Source organism: Dermacentor andersoni, chromosome 5 (genome assembly GCF_023375885.2).
Source record: "Dermacentor andersoni chromosome 5, qqDerAnde1_hic_scaffold, whole genome shotgun sequence".
Classification (NCBI taxonomy): Eukaryota; Metazoa; Arthropoda; class Arachnida; order Ixodida; family Ixodidae; genus Dermacentor; species Dermacentor andersoni.
This window is the reverse complement of record NC_092818.1, coordinates 127252781-127267170: the sequence shown is the minus strand read 5'-3', so window position 1 is coordinate 127267170 and position 14390 is coordinate 127252781. Positions and strand designations below refer to the sequence as shown.

The window sequence follows — 14390 nt, the reverse complement described above, 5'->3', positions numbered from 1 at the left end:
TTGCTCTGCATGTCGTGTGGGGCCTTTCTACTTTGATACTGGCTAGGTGGTGAGTAGGGGCCCAGACAAAGTATTTTGTGTGCACACGCATTGTTTTATTGGTAATGTGCGTTCTGATTGTGTTACCTTGAGCGACTTCAATAGCCTCTGTTGTTGACGCGCTCTGTGGTAGACCAAAGTATATACTTAGCGCTTGGACTTGGGTACATTTGATCGCATTCAGGTTAATTCTACAAGCGTTGGAGATGACCAGTAGGCTGTACCGAAGGAATCCGATAAAGAAGAGCCTGTACAGTTGCAGCATAAAGTATATTGGCACTCCCCACGTCTTTCCAACTAGGAACCTAAATATATGGCTAATTCCCGTCAGACTTAATTTTTGTTCACATAATTCGCACGAGGGATTCAGGAGAAGTTTCTGTCAATACCGCCCCGCAGAAGAAATCTTTGACTTATGGTGCACGAGATCAGCTGCCCATTGGCGGATATTACGTTAGGAGACATTAGATTCCTGGGGCATTCCACCACTGCACTTTCCACATGATATCTGAAGTCCTTGTTCGCGAAGATGAGATTATGTTACAGTGTCTGCTTTCTGAAGCCGCGTGCGAAGCTGAAGCCGCGTCAGCGCCAACGTCTAAATACGCATTTTGTCGGCATAGATCGAGAGCCTAACGGTGCATGGGAGGATGTGGATGAGTCCAATGAATGTTAGATTGAAGCGCGCTTAGCTCTATACTACGTCCCTAGGGACCCCAATTACTCTAACGCTGGGGGCCATCCTCGGTAAGAATCATAAAGTATCTGGTTTGTAGGCAGCTAGTTATTCTGAAACAGATCTTGCCGCCAAGCCGTAATGCCTCTAACGTGCTTTAAATCACTTCGCGTGGGAAGGTATCGTAATCTACCTTAACATATAGAAACAGAGAAGCACTTTATCGCTTCCAGGACTTCCGGTGCTCGACGTAGGTAAGCACATCGATAAAGTTGCGACTGGATGCACCTCATTATGTTCAAGGTTGCATTATAATCGTGCTAAAGGTAGCCTCTTCATTAGGTTTCCGAGGCATATGGCAAACGCAATCGGTCGGTAGAATAGAATGTTGAGCAGCGGAATCAGGCGACCAGTCTTCCATTCGTGGGGAACTGTGCCTATCCTTCATGAGTTGTGGAACCAGTGAAGAGGCCTTTTCCGTGTCTCTTCTCCAAGATTACATAGGACACGGTAGGTTATACAGTCGGGACCTGGCAATTAGGAAGGCTTGCACAAGGCAGGTGAAAGTTCGGGTTCGTTCATAGAGAAAGGGATCTTCAGGCGGGGTCGCGTGAAATTGGTGCGTGGTCGAGCGTCGATGTTTCAGCGGAACTAGTTTCGCCAGCAGTACTCTTCTGGGAATTCTCAGCGATGTCACTCTCTGCGTTGTTTGTGAAGGCCAAGGTATAGAAAGGGTGGTACTGCTGAGGATTTCCACGGAGACCACGAACAGTTCGCCACATGATACAAAGGTTTTCTTGGATCCAAAGAGCCGCAGACCGACATCCATCTTTGCGATTCGAGTTGGTCCATGCGATGCTGAACTTTTTTTTCAGTGCATGTGGCCAACCTCAAGTTATGTACGGACTCTGTGCACCTATGTCTTCGCATCGCACAGCGACAAATTCCAAGAAGCTTCTTTAATTCAATGTCGCAGTCGGTGCATGTAGACGCTCTCGAAAGCGGATGAGTGGCAGCCTCAAGGGCACCGAGTTAAATGCAGCGTCGGCTGTCAACACGGGTGTACTGGAGTTCAGCCCATCTACTAATGTAAGCTATGTATAGGGACCGAGGTTAGGTCCTCTACGACATTGCGTGAGTCAGCGAACGAAACGCCTGAAAACCGTTCGGACCGATGGCAGGAGTGGAAACTCTTTTTACAGCGAAGCTGTATCTGGCTAATGTTCCATCCATCTGTGTTCTCCGTGAACAAAAACTATCATCATCAATGGCTTATACACCAGTAAGCATTCATGCTCCTGTAAGCAAGCAAAAAATGCAATGGCTCATAGCCCCGTAAGGCAGAGGCTACAAGCACTCATAAGGGTGAAGCGAACAGTGCTTAAATTATTTCTGATCACGCATAAAACATACAGAACAGCATGTCGAAAAATTTCATCATCAATAGCTCATACCCCCATAAGCAAGCAAAAATGCAATTACTCATAGTCCTGTAAGGTTCATGGCTACTCACATTGAGTGAATTAGCTGCGAAGACACTACCCTTGTTGTCGTTGTCGGTGATTTCAATGTGGGTGTGTCGGTGCCGAAAAATGAGTGGTTTACGCGTTCCGTGTTGCAGACATATCCCTTGCGATGCCACACCGATCCGGCCCAACCGACCGCTCAGCGGCGTACGTGCATCGTTGTGACATGATCAAAGAATGTGAGTGCAGTTGCAAGTGAAATAATTACCATGTGCACCGATCAAGATGGTGCATGAGTGTGCGTACCTTTCGTCACGATGACCACTCACCAAACAATAAATGAGTTCGTATCTTTGTCCAACATTATCTGTCACCTCCGTGTCGTGTGATGAACAGCTTCGCTGGTTAACCACCTTCACAGAGTGGAATGGCTCATGATTTCGTAGATATAATTAATCAGCCACCCTTTAATGTATTTTTCCATCTACTTTCATTTCCAATGATTTATTTTTTATTCTTTTTCCCTTTTTTCCTAACCTCGCAGCTCGCGGCACGAGGCACGAGACGTACACGCCGGAGTTCACCGTATATAAAAGGCGGCCGAGGAAGTTGACGATGGCTGCTAGACTATGCATGAACGTTTCAACCAATTAGACCTTGGGCCTAGTGCACGTACAAGAACGCACGAGAAAATAAATCCGCTTGAAGATGGCAGCAAACAAGCGTTAACTGTTACTAGAGCTGGGCATCCGAAAGCCGCGACGGCCAAGAAAACAACAAAAGAACAGAACACACAGATTGAATTAAAAAATGCCGGAACCGTATTGTATAAAACCCTCCCCTAGTATTTGGAGTTGTTTACCGGATGAAGAGAATGAAAAATGCGCCCACAGAAACAAATGGCTTTCTCATTCAAGAGCGGCCTACCAGCGCGCTAATGAAGCACACTTACTTACGGCAAGCTAAAAATGCATTTCAGGAGTCATAGTAATTGCCACATAAATGTTCCTTCAGATACCAAGATGACACAGGAGGAGGGCTCTCGCAAGCACAAAACAACAAAATGAGAGTGCTTGTCGAAGAGCCACCATGAATTAGTGACACCACACGTTAGCAATGTGTTATTTTAATGTACGCTGAAGTCACAGCAGGCTGCAAAACAAGAACAAAGCTGCAGTTCTGATTCTATACTTTTAGAAAGCGAAAGGATTTATAAAAGAGGTATTCAACAATTATGTTTAATAGGAAGAGGACACTCCATCCAGTACGAAACACAGAATGCTGCCAAAGAATTAATCACATATTCAAGAATGGTAGTTAGAGCAGCAAAACGGGAACTTGCTGATGATTTCGTAAGAGAACTCTACCGACACACTTCTCTCTCTCTCTCTTTATGTGTGTGTGTGGTGTGCGCATGTTAGCGTGTGCGTGCGTGTGGAGTGAGAAGAGAACGGCAGGGAAGTTAACCAGGGTGCTGCGCTTACCCTAGTTTGACACCCAAAATAGCTGCTGTGCATCATGTTCAAGACGAAGAGATACCAGTGAGTGGAACAGTGAGAAAAATGAGCTGAGTGGGATTTCAGAGTTTTATGTTAGCAAAAAAAAAAAAAAATATCACTACAAAGTTACAGTTTATGCTTTTAAAATGACCCTCGGGGAGGGAAAGAAGGGGTCACTGTGATTACATTAGGTCCCACAGTGATCACTCGGCACTCACCCGTGGCCCAAAAACGCCGCGGCATCAACACGCTGCGGGTGTAGCGTTTCAATCGGTAAGCCCTGTACACTTTGGGTATCGGGTGCGCTAGACATTGCGCTCTCGCACAGCAACAGAGAGTTGCAATTAATGCAAAGTTGAGGGTTCCATACGGGCTCAGAGAACGGTAGCGCCCGTGCAGATATTTCGGAAGCTAGAACAAGCGTTGCCGTGGCGGCCGAGGAATACAATCAATGCATCGCATAGAAGTTGTTCTTGACAAGATGGATGTGTTTTGGCGTGCGATCATTTGTCGTCATGCTTGTGTAAACAGTGCGACGGCGCAAAAGTAGCGTACATAAAAGATTATGATGACGATAATGATTGTTATTGTGATGATGACGAACATCAAACATGGCACATATCCACAAAGTAAGATGAGCCAACAATGATGTTGTTAGGGGAAAACAACGTCGAAAGCATCGACTGCTTCATTACAAATAACCACGTCGGTACGACAACGCCACATAGTTTCTTTGTATTGTAGTTTACAAGATTCACAGCTGCCATGTACACGGGAAAAGAGTTTCGCTTGAACTCCGGAGCGGCACTGCGTCGTTTCGCTTGTAACAACAGTTGAATCAGACGGTATGACCCCAGACTTGCATAATCTTTTGACTGGACCTTCTAAATGATTCATCCAGCCTGAAAAGCAAGAAACATTTAACACAGCAACTGATTTATCACCGGTGGCTCAAGCAGTAGTTTAAACAAAGACGAATTTCACAAATGATGTCGGTAAACTTCAATAAAATGTCAAATATAGTGTCACACGCATCTAGCAGGTGGGTGTGCGGGTATTGTCTTATACTGAACCTCGGAATCGGAATATATGACTGTTTCACACAATTTCTCGAAACTTACAGCCTGACTAACAAGAAAACTTCACCACGATTATGCGTAAAAGAAATGAAAATAAACATGGTCAACCAGAATACTATGAATCAAACATTTTCACATAATAAAAACTTCGACTACCTCGTAAACATTCGTATTAAGCCTGTTTTTGCCGTCCTTTCGAGAAAATAAACTTCATAAAGCTAAACAGTTGAATCAAATAACTGTACACTACTGAAAGAAATTGTGAGTTAGGATGTTGAAACGCCTCTTTCTCAAACAACACTTTTGCTTCTCTAATATCAAATAACTTGTATTTATATTCATATATTATTTACAATGCTCCCTTTTCTTTCAGATTTTTACTTTAGGTTATTACGTTTTTCTCTGGCCCCAACCTCGCACATTGTTTTCTTCAGCAGAAAATCGCAGGCCCCGACCCACTATTATAGGCTTAAGTGAGATCACCGACTGCACAGAAACATTATATTTTCTTTCCTCATGGGAACATCATATTTTTTATTTACGTTGCGTAGAATTCAAGGCTTCGCAAGTGAATGCGCGATAGCAAGTCGTTTCTTTGTCATTTTCCTAGCGATGGCACCACGAACTTTTATCTAATACGATGACCTTCCCTAAATGCTTCCAATTCGAACGTTGACTCGGTCTCTGCAACGTGTCGCCACTTTGAAAGGCCGCACTGCACCAAGAAATAGCATCCACAAAACCTGCGTTTGCGGAGTTATTTCTTTCCCTTTCTCACGTACAAGACAGATAACCTTTCCTTTCTTCATTAAGACGCACTTCTCTCTCTCTCTCTCCGTCGTTAAAGGCAGAGACACGTGTTGGCGCCCGCGCAACGAAGCTTTCTATAACAAGATTCCTTTAGCGACTGTTTCGCGACAGGTAAAGGTCAGCGCGCTGCGCTCGGAGTATAATACATAGCAGGCGACAGTAAAAATAAATACAATGGTAACATGCAGAGATCGTCTTCCCACGCCCTTAGGGAGGGCAATGACACTCGGTGACATTTACGCCTGATAAGAAGTGCAGAACTTCATACTTTTTGAAGCAGCATCTGCATGTTCTAGTGACTGCTCGAATTGGTTTTTACCTCATCTCGCACTTCGCTTATTTCCTTGTTGCTGAGAACGTCACGTCTGAATAGAGATTTCATGCATTCCGTTGTTCTCGCTAGTTGGAGAATGCTGAGCGTTCAGAATAGCTGTCTGGCTGAATGTGCCAGAACAGCTGCGCACTCCGCCAGATACAGGCTAATGCTGCCCAAGACATCAAATGAGCCAAGGTATGACGGGGCATCACGAGACCAATTACAGGACCAAGCTGAAATTCCTGTCACAGACAAGTTTGAAGCCTGTTTGCTGGCAGCGCATTTGTTTATTGACTTGCGGCTGGTATTGTTACCCGGTGATCTGGGGAATGCCTGCGCACGGAAAAGCGGTGAAGATGAAGTTGTTGGCGGTGTAGTAATGGACCACAAAATCTGCATACCCAACAGTTTTCAACACTGCACCTTCGACCACCTGTCAAACTTCACCGCAATGCACGTGATTCACCTAATGTGCAGCGTTAAAAGATATTTCTAAAAGTAAGCAGCATTTGATCGACTTTGAATTAGCAACGCCTAGAAGGTTCTCCCACCTAATAGCATACGCATTTGTGTCGCACTTGGCAACTTGGCAACTTGGCAACTTAATCGCAACTTGGCTGCTGCCTTATAGCTTTGTTGTAGTTCTAATCCTAACCAGAACGCTGCTATGACGCTGCGGAGAAGTTGCGACTAGGTGGCGATTTTTTGACATATAACTTTCTTGAAAATCCTGCCCATTGAGTGACGCTGGCGCAATGACCTCAATAGATGGCCAAACGGGCAATGGCCAAAATTTTTAAACGTGTCTGCAAAACAGTCTAATAGTTTTTGTAAAGGCTTGCTCTCTTTGCTTTACGAAACACGTGAGTTTGCGCTGAAACACGAGATTTCTTTTTAGGATGGGTGCAACACCAAGCTAATGGTGCTTCGCATGTAAATTCTACGCATTAAATAGAAAGGATAGAATGAATGTATGCTCGTGGCGCCGGTGTGAGTCTCTAGAAACGTGTGTGTTGCAGACCCGAAATTATAAAATTATTGTATACAGGGTATGTACTGACATCATCAAGGTCGCAATATTGTAGTACAGCGAACACGGTGAAAGCCTGCATGTTATCTCAATCCGCTTATCTCCAGCCGCACAGTGGAAGCTGTGAATAGGACTACAGTATGGCGTACGTGACGTCACTTGAATACTCCCTATAGCGGTTTTGGTGCTCTCAGCCAAATTTATACTAGGTTTCTTTTGCAGTTGCTTCTCATCACTACCTGACGCGGTGGCTTGGAGGTTATATGGCTCATAATATGATCGTGGTTTTGGCACGTAAAACACCAGAATTCACTTGTCGTCACTTAAACGTAACTGGTACGTATGTGCGTGCGCGTGACTTGCCATATACCAGAAAGGCCGCTATGCCACAAAGCACGCGTGTGCGTAATTACTGCGTGCGCACCCACTGTCATATGTAACAGGCATGTGGTGCAGAAAGAAAGAAGAGGACGGTGTGCACGTATCGGTCCGAACGGCACGAGCCCTCGAGGCGCGTGACCCGAGCTGTGATCGAGGGAGAAGCGGCGCCGAGCTGGGATTATCTACTTGGCTCTGAGACAGGGTGGTTGTAGCGTCAGCATCGCACTGGCATGGGAGCCATGGAGGTTCGGTCAAGTCCGTGACGCTGGTGGTCCAGGGTGTGGCCGTCGACCTCAGCGACGTTCGAGCTGGCTCCTTGGACCTGCTGCAGCCTCTCACGGCAATGCCGAGCACTCCAGGAAGGATCCCCCCTCAGAGGCAGACCAGCACACACGATAGTCCTCGGGGCGTCTCGTCGGCACTCGAAGAAGTAGCGGTGGAACCTGGAGTTACGTCTAACTGGTGATGCCGGGGTACCATGTCATAGACGGAGTTCGGGACACGATCATCAGGGACGGACGAGTTGCCTGGCTAACACCAAGGCAGCAACGCTGGCGAAGTCGGCGAGAACACCGACTATGATGAAGATCTGACATGCGCCAGACTCGGAGGATACGTGCGACGTCAAAAGTCTTTAAGAACGCTCCTTTCTGTTAGTGCGCAGCCATAGGCTATGGTTGCCTGACTTTCGAGTATAAAGCGCCAAAGACATGTTTAGTCACTGTTAAGTAGGTGGCATAGGTGCTGGTATCTCTTCATGGGGTTGTAGGTTACATGAGTTTTATTTTGAGTTTGGGGTAATTAAAATCTGGTTGCTGTGCTGCTCTGCGTCTCCCAACCACATCTCTTGTGGCCTCCGCACGCCCCCGAGATAGATGACACCTTAAATAACTTCTAAAGGGCATATAACCAGACAAAACAAAATTACGCATCAAAACCAGATTTAGGGCGCGCATCGAAGCGGCCACGAAAAAACGCGCTTGCCGACGCCGCAAAGAGGCTTACGTCGAGAACCCAGCTGGCGAGATGCCTTTCTGTTTATCTTGTTCGCTTGCGGGTGAAGCGAAGGCAATTTCCGTCGGCGTTTACTACCGACGAACATTCAATTGCAATAAAGGGAGCACAGCAGGTAGCCGCGAGCTGAGTCCTCTCACAGCCGTGAGTCGACAGCTCTTGCGGCAATGCGTCGCTAATTTTCTGTGGTTTCGATTTTATCGAGCTTTTATCTCTGCTACGAGCACCGAGGAAGGCGAGAGTAAATCTCCTACAGCGGCAGCCGCACATTTAAGCGGAAGGGGAGGCCGCGAGCGAGATTTCTCTAGCGGTATTGAAAAAGCAATATCGGGTCGCACGCTATACGCTCCGAGTAGCAAGTGATGAGAGAGGCGAGTCTAATCGCGTTGAACGGTGCAATACTGTACGCACGCGCAGATGTTTCCTAGAGAGAAAAGGGGTGTACTTTTTGACGGGCCGTTAAGGATCAGGAGCTTCCCAAACTTCCCACCCTGACCTACACCATTGGGTCCATTGACTTCACAGTGACAGCGCTTAAAAAATGCGCTCTTCACGTGACGGTTGCTTCCATCACGCCCAGAAAGCGACACCATGCCGTGTTCCGCTTGGGATGGGATTTATTGTTCTAACTTGCTTCCAAATATGCCGAGACTCCAATTGTTCCGTAGAAGGACTTGTTGTTGGACTAGTGGTGTTTGCTTACTCACGTAATGTAGCGTGAAGACACAATCACACAGAAGAGACACATGATACTTCACAGGCGCTACTAACAACATTATTTGAAAGACAGCGAGAAGAGTATACTGCTGCCAACACGCAGGTGCACCTACCATTATCGAGGGAGATAATCGGGGGCTGGCGAGATCACTTGGCAGATCTAGAGAAACTAAGCCCCGCGTTGTACAAAATGAAAGTCTGGCTTACTCATTCATTCACAACACCAGAAGCCCGGTCGTTTCAGACCAAGGCAGGCCGCATTACTTTTTTCTTTTCTGTAAAACGCTTCTTATAGCTCACGCGCCGTTTTATCTTTACTGCTGCCCAGGATCTTCACACCATAAAATACAGGCTTACATGGGCAGGCTTTACAGTGGGCTGAAAGATACACAGTGAAGCCTTTCTTAGTCATCAGTCTTCTCCCTCATTCAACCATTGAAGCTGTGGCCTATTTGTCCTATATAGGACTGTCCACAAACCAGCAATATTTCAAAATGTTGCGGTGGCGCAACGCATGCAGGGTTTTCCGTGTTTTACTTGCCAGCCTAGTGTCGAGCTGCTAATTATGCGGGGACATAGTTGGGCCACAATGTTTGGAGCGGAGAACATGACAGGCACTCCGTGCCAATCGCCACTTTTTTTCAGGTTGTGGCTCATCCTATACTATATATCGCACAACTTCCGGCCTTAGGCCACTCCGCTCACTGGCTGTTGCCTCATTCGCTGGAGTGCCCGCTTTTAGCTTTTGTTCCAGGGATTCGTCCACGGATGTGAGCACAGCACGTAGCACAATGTGGCCGGATTCGAGACCTACATTGATGCCTTCAGGTAGGATGTCTGGGCTTATTGACCATTGGATTTCGCCCAAAAAGATCACGTACTCGTGATGCCTGCGGCAGAAAGGAATTTCGACATCCGCCGCCAAGGTTTGTGAGTGGTGGCGCTAGCTAATATTCCCAGGGTAAGTTCTAGTAGCAGCACATAACTACGCAAGAAAGTAGGTGGTAAAACGGCGCCGTGGTAGCTCAATTGCTAAGAGCATCACGCACTTAATGCGAAAACGTGGGATCTATCCCCACCTGCGGCCAGTTGTTTTCTCATCCATTTTAATTTCCATTAATTTATCATTTCTTGAACTCAGTGAGTATTACAAATATCCCCTATGCTGCCCTTGGCGTCTTTCTCGGCTTCCTACGATTTGCCGGTATAATGATCAAATAAGTAGAGGAAAAATGCGCGTTATAAATGTTGTAGTGTGATATATGTCACGTCATTGCTCATAAAGCGTTACTCCTATTGGTGTTACCAGCTGTCTTGCCCAGTCATGCAGTGCGATTGTAAAGATGCCCGGCACACAGGGCTAGCTCTTTCCGTAGCTTTAAGTACAGTGTATTCTTCCTTTTTATTCTTATTTTGCTTAAAAATTCGTCACATGAACTAATGATATGAAGGGTTTTAAAGGTGGCAAACGTTTTCGAGTGTAGCTGTAGTTCATGTAACTTCCAAGGATCCTTCTATAGGATGTCAAGAAAAAGCACCACCACTCTGCAACCTATATGATAGCGGTCTATGGTCTCGGCTCACGTGCGCAGGGGGCAGCTGGTCACGAACGTTGGTTTTGTTTAAAAGGCTTGTTCAGAGAGATGGTATGGGTATATATGATACAATGATTACCAATTTTGACATCACCAGTATCTACCATACATCTCTTGGTTAGAGTTTTTATTTGCCAGCCATGGTTGCTTAGCGGTTATGGTGGTGGGCTGCTAAGCACGAAGTCGTGGGATGGAATCCCGGCCACGGCGGCCGCATTTAGATGGGGGCAAAATGCGAAAACACCCGTGTGCTTAGATTTAGGTGCACGTTAAAGAACCCCTGGTGATCCAAATTTTCGGAGACTCCCACTAAGACGTGCCTCATAAACAGAAAGTAGTTTTGGCACGTAAAACCCCATATATCTTTATAGAGTCTTTATTTGGATGGGTCACCTTCTTTGGTTAGTCACTGTTTATTTCACTGACGAAAACAAACATTTCAGTAATGAGAGCAACTGCAAGGAAATAAAGGCATGCTGCACAGGGCAACGTTGGCAGGATGATTGCGAGATATCTAATAGCTTTCTTGGACGCTTCGTACCAAAATAGGCCTGGACGGCGACGAAGTGTCTCTTGGAGGAATGTTGTATTTCTACCTCTGGCTATTTCTGTGAAATCTCCAGTGTATCTAACAGTCGTCGCGCCTAGTTCGGTGGCGATAGACGTGGACCGTCCAGGGCGTCTGCCAGAAACGGTGGCTGCAGCGACGACCGCGTCCAGTAAATTGATCGGGCTACAGACGTACAGCGACAGCGAAGGCACCCATGTCTATTCGCTCAGCAGCAAGGACCCTTCTGATGACGACGACTTCGAACTTGTGCGGAGCCACAAGACGAAGAGAAGGAAGGCCACGACCTCTTCGTCCGCCAGTACACAAACTGTTGGGCCCACGCGGAGCGCCGATGCCAACACCATCTTGTTTATGCCTGTGACACCCAACGGCAACATGAAGCGGCTTAATAGGCAACCTGTCTCGATTCAGCTGGATACCATGGTGCCCAATGAAATCATGGACATTAGAGTGAACACCCGCAAAAATGTACTGTCGGTTGATGTTCGGCATGCCGGTGCTCTTAGCGGCCTACGCAAGGTGACAGATCCTGATGGCATGCAGGTGCGCTATCACATGCCGCTGGGCTCTGATGTCATCACCGGTTTAGATTTAGCCATCCTCAGCAATGACTTGCAGATTCTGGTTAAAGCAACGAGTGATTGTGGCGTAATTGTTGATGTCTTACGCTTGGGCAACTCACGTTGCATGAAGATTGTGTTCAAGGGAACTGCCTGCCGTTGCACGTTAAGGTAGGCCACTTTCGTCCTCCTGTCTGGCCTTTCATTCCGAAGCCTCTGCAGTGCCGCGCAACTGTATTAAACTAGGATACCTGAGCAGCGTTTGTGAGAACAAAACAGTGTGCCTTTGCTGCGCTGAGTCGTACGCCGCGGATAAATGGGCAGCCATTGCCATGAAATCTCCAGACTGCCACAGAGCTTGTGAGGCTTCATCAAAAGACTGCCCAAAAGTTAAGAAAGAAATTGCTATCCTAAAAGAAATGGCAAGAGGCCATTCCTCTCATTGATAAGCCACCGCTAAAATCAGGAAGCGACGCTCCCATCACCGACGTTCTTCAAGGAACACTGCGTCGGTGACGCGTGTGCCACATCCACTGTCACCTCCTCCACTGCCACCCAGGCCACGCACATCAGAAAGGTCTACAGAGGACAAGGACAAGGGCACTGAGAAGAATATGGACACCGAAGCCTAGCCTGCGTTGCCAATGCGGCAACATACAGCAGAATCACTGCACCCCGACGGAAGTAGTCTACCCCGAGCATCTCCTGCCGGTGCATTGACTTTATGATGGTGCCATCACTAATGAATACGATTGGCATGCTACTGAAGAAGCTGAAGACCACGACAGCTCAAAGCACATTGAAAATACTGGATGCACAGAATCCAGTAGCTGCTAGCCTAATATAAGCACCATGGCTCACCCAAACTTTTCTTTTCGCACTGAAGTTAGAAGTGCGACGATTTTTCAATGGAATGCCAGAGGCTTGAAGTCCCGCATCTCGCATTTTCGCCAATCTGTCTTGATGAATTGGTTTTCTATACCAGTTATTTTTGAACCGAACGTATCGACTCCTTACAAGTTATCTGGTTACGAAGTTCTTGCTTCTTCCACATGCGAGGAACCAAGCAACTTTCTCATTTACATTCACACGGACTTGACCTATGTTTCGCATGCGGTTCAGCCTCATATGTACAACCAATGCGTATGCCTCCTAGTCAGAAATAACAAACTGTCTTTCACTATCATTGGTGGTTACATCTCCCCATCAAGGCAGTTGCACTGTGCAAGGCTGAAATACATATTAAAGGAAACTGATGGCGCCTGGTTCATCAATGGTGACTTCAATGGGCACCACTTGCTTTGGTGAAGCACCAAGGTCAACTCCAGGGGAAGGAATGTTGTGTCGTTTGCCTCTGATTATGACTTCTGCATCGTTCACGATGGCAGCCTGACGCATCTGCGAGGTCCTGCGTATAGCAGCTGCCTGGACTTGACCTTGTCTCGGAGCTTCACGTCACATGTTAAATGGTTTGCGACATCGACACTTGCGGGAGTGATCACATTCCCACGTACCTAAACATTAAAGGATTCGCTTGGTCATTCTCCAGTGGTGTCCTGAAGAGCACTGAGTGGACTAGGTTTACGTCGTTTATGGAAAAGCATGTCGGGGAGGTTCCACCGGCAACGTCAACGACACCACCGCAGAAGCAATGAAAGCTGCCAAGTGCTTATTATCACTGTCGTCAAACCAAACGGATTTCGACATTGAACTTGAGAGACTTCGTGTGGTTCGACGGTGTTCAGAGCAACGATAGAGAAGCACTAGATCAATTTATGATCTCAGAGACGCACGACGCATTCAGAAGAAAGCTCAGTGTCGCATGTACAAACTTGAGATTGAGCGATTGAAGACATTCTGTTAATCACTGGACCCTCGCAAGCCGCTTTCACATATCTGGAGGACAGTCCGTAGTCTTCGTTCATGCCCGCCACAACGACACCCATTCGCAGCTTTGGCCCTCCATCTTGGCCAAACTGAGCTGGGTGTGGCGGAGGAATTCTGTGCGAGAGTCCCCGGCGAGCCTGTCAACACCAACAATGATGTAAATAACCTCCATGTGGCTCGGGTACCAGAACTGAACATTTCCTTTACCATGGCAGAACTCGAAGCTGCGCTGGCCATTTCTAAACGATCATTCTCTCCAGGCCCTGACGGCGTCACCTATGCTGCCCTGGGACACCTTGGACAAGAGGCAAGGAGAGTGCTTCTGAGCAGTTTCAACAACTCATGGCATAGAGGTACAGTTCTCCGGCAATAGAAGTTAAGTCGGCTGGTACCTTTTCTAAGGCCGGGAAAATATTCGTTGTACTTGGTGGCATATTACTCTATCGCTCTGGCCAGCTGCATCAGAAAGGTGATGGAAAGGATGGTCTTTGCACGTATAGAATGGTATCTCGAGCGTTACAATGTCTACCCCGCTTCCGTGGCAGGCTTTCGTCGTGGTAGTTCTTCAATTGATAGCGTCATTGACCTGGCAACGTTTGTGCAACAGGAGGAAAGCCGTAAGCACATATAAGTTGCTTTCTTACTCGACGTGAAAGGCGGGTATGACAACGCTGCACATGACGCTGTCATCAACTCCCTGGGCACTATTGGAATCGGCGGTCGCATGCTTCGCTCGTTATCCGACTATGT

The 14390-nt window shown here is 47.1% G+C and overlaps 1 long non-coding RNA gene across 2 annotated transcripts in view; it reads left to right on the top strand.

The window, feature by feature from the left end:
• The window catches only part of LOC129385064 (uncharacterized), a 310225-nt gene extending 307121 nt beyond the window's left edge, over nt 1-3104 (top strand). For both annotated transcript variants that reach the window (XR_008612609.2, XR_008612610.1), the window contains exons 3-4: nt 2337-2420; nt 2726-3104. This is a non-coding gene — a long non-coding RNA (uncharacterized lncRNA). The remainder of the gene's footprint in view (nt 1-2336; nt 2421-2725) is intronic.
• The last annotated feature ends 11286 nt before the right edge of the window (nt 3105-14390 follow it).